Genomic DNA, 2,716 nt, shown 5'->3' with positions numbered 1-2,716 from the left:
TGCGGTTCAGAGATATCTCAATGAAAGTTTCTTTTTTTTGTATCAAGACCAAATCAAACTTTAAATCATTGGATTATATTGGAGAAAATTACTTATTACATTTTTGATCATTCAAAAATGTAATAAGTAACCCTAACCCGAACCCTAATGTTCAGCTTACAACTTAAGTCTAAAAAAGTCCACATTTTCAGACTTCAGTGTCTCTATCTAGCATGTTTTTGTTACGTGTGACTGACTTCATCCTTTCTTGCATGTCCAAAACTCATGAAATGTGGATGGCATTAAAAGACATACAAAAAGCTTAAAATGTGTGACTTGACATGCAAAAGTTCTAAAAAAGTGGCATTCCTTTTAACCCTAACCCTGAGATCACGTTGGGTCTACACCATTCGACCCCAGTTTGCTGCCTGTCACAATCCAACAATAAATATTTGATCTTTTAACATCCAACCATCTTTGTCTAACCTTAACATCAACCTACCCAAGATTTTTAGGTGCCTAACCATAGTTTATTTGTCCAAACCTCAACGTGGAGGACCATGCGGCCCACGTGCAAAGGCTGAGTCCTTCGGCCAGCAGTGGTTGGTTTCCATCCCAATCCGCTGCCCTTTGCTGCTACTGCCTCACCTCTCTCTCCCCCCTTTCCTGCCATGTGTTACTATATCTTATAAAAGGCACAAAAAGCCCCAAAAAATAATTTAAAAACACACACACACACACACACACACTGGTTGTCATGCACATATAATGAAATAAGAAATACTGTAAAAAATACACCCCCAAAAAATTGCTTTTAAAAAAAAAAATTGTTGATGACCACAATGGTGGACTTTGCAGAATTGAATAATACATCGACATTCTGCCTGGTGATAGCAAAGGGAAATGTACACCAGAATTCATAATGTTCCTAAAATTGGAGCTGTTATATCTACAAAGCTGTGAAGAATGAAAAATAATGTGTGAAAAGGAATGGCTGTCCAAATCAGACAGTGATTGCCTTCCAGCTGAGCACTCTGAGCTCTCTTTGACTGTCACATTGCCCTCCACTTCCTTATTTCCACATGTGGGTGTTCCTGTCATGGTAAGGATCAATCTCCGGTTTTATGGAGGCATTGTAACACTGATTTTTCACACCCTTTTCCCACAGATATCCTTGGACCTGCCATGATCATTTGCATGCTGCATAGAGCACTGCGATGACAGCTTTGACTTATGACAGATAGAAGAGTTGGCATTCCTGGGAAAAGGGACACAATATTCCGCAGTCTGAGGTTTAATGGAATCTCAGCAATCAGATCCCTTTGATGCTTCCACAAGGCCCGTAGCCGCTAAGACAGGAGGAAGAGCACCTTAAGAATGAATGAACTTGAAAATGAGAAGGTTAACATGATTTATGCTGAAACATAGCGGGTGGAAGCTCATTGAAATGATGAGGAGCGCCCTTGGAATTCATTTGTTCTGAGCGACGTTGGGCAGGGTGGAATGCCATTCATCTTCATCGTTCATCATCTGTCTATTATTGTCTTCCAATCTATGAATGACAGGAGAGCCACCGCAGTTTGCATGCTTATAATATCCCATGCCATATCATGGCAAGGGATATGACACACATGTCGCAATATTCTGTCAAACAGGAAGTCAGGAAGTCTGAATGGCAATATTATGGTAGAGAGGTGTCATAGCTTCAGCTAAAGAGCCATCTGATATTTTGTCACTAGGGGTTTGGAAAGGGGCATTTGTGTGTGCAGCCAAACCATCTAAAAAGAGAAAGAGAGATGGTGACGTCACCAGCGCCTTTCTGAAAAGTTAGCGGCTTTTCAACACGAAGCACTCGGGCGCTGCACCTTTTCTCTGAATAAAACAGACCTGACACGTTGCACAAAAAGAAATGCACAAGGCATTCATTGACAGACAACAATTGCCTGAATCTTTCAGTACAAGTCCCCAAATGGTAAGTTTGTTTCCAGAAATGTGTGTAAAGTAATGGAACCTGATCCACTTTAAAAATTGAAAACCTTTTTACGCTGACTCCAGTAAATCTATTTAGCGCAACAAAATTCATGGCATAAAGCCCGCATTTTGCAGTGCAGTTGGAGTATGCATCTGTATGCTTGACAGACACATTACTTTGATTTTATTTGCAACGCACATTAAAGTGACCTTGTCATTAGTCTCAAGCGCTGCATACAAGCACACTTTTCATCTGGCATCCAGCGAAACAAGATAGTCCTCGTGTTGCATGCTCAACACTTTAGGTTAATTGGCAAGTGGCCATTCTCTAAAGCCGACCAATTAATGAACCTGTCAATCACGCATGAAAGGCAACATCTAAGGAATCACTGCAGAGTTGCTGAGGACATCCGTATGTGCTATGGCTGCTCCAAAAAATGCCTAAATGGATAGAAATCTTTAAATTCAGGTTTAGGATTCTGTAAACTGCAAAAAAAACGAAAAAACAAAACAATCTGCAACACAAGCTATAGGCCACTGGATCCAGATTAAGGTAGCTTGAACTAGTTTAAGTGGGATGTTTTGCCCAAACAACACAGTGGTAGCCTGTGTGTGCCAGCTGGGCAGAGAGGAACAGGCACCCATAGTCTGTAATCCTCTGACCAATCCATTGCTATCAGTGTGCAGGCAGTGAATTGGCCAGGCTTGGCTGGATGTGCATATTCAGTGCCAGTCAACAAGCGCCTCTTTGTTGACATCTGCACTT

The sequence above is a fragment of the Pagrus major genome, chromosome 8 (genome assembly GCF_040436345.1).
Source record: "Pagrus major chromosome 8, Pma_NU_1.0".
Taxonomy (NCBI): domain Eukaryota; kingdom Metazoa; phylum Chordata; class Actinopteri; order Spariformes; family Sparidae; genus Pagrus; species Pagrus major.
Note: the sequence above shows the minus strand (reverse complement) of the source record.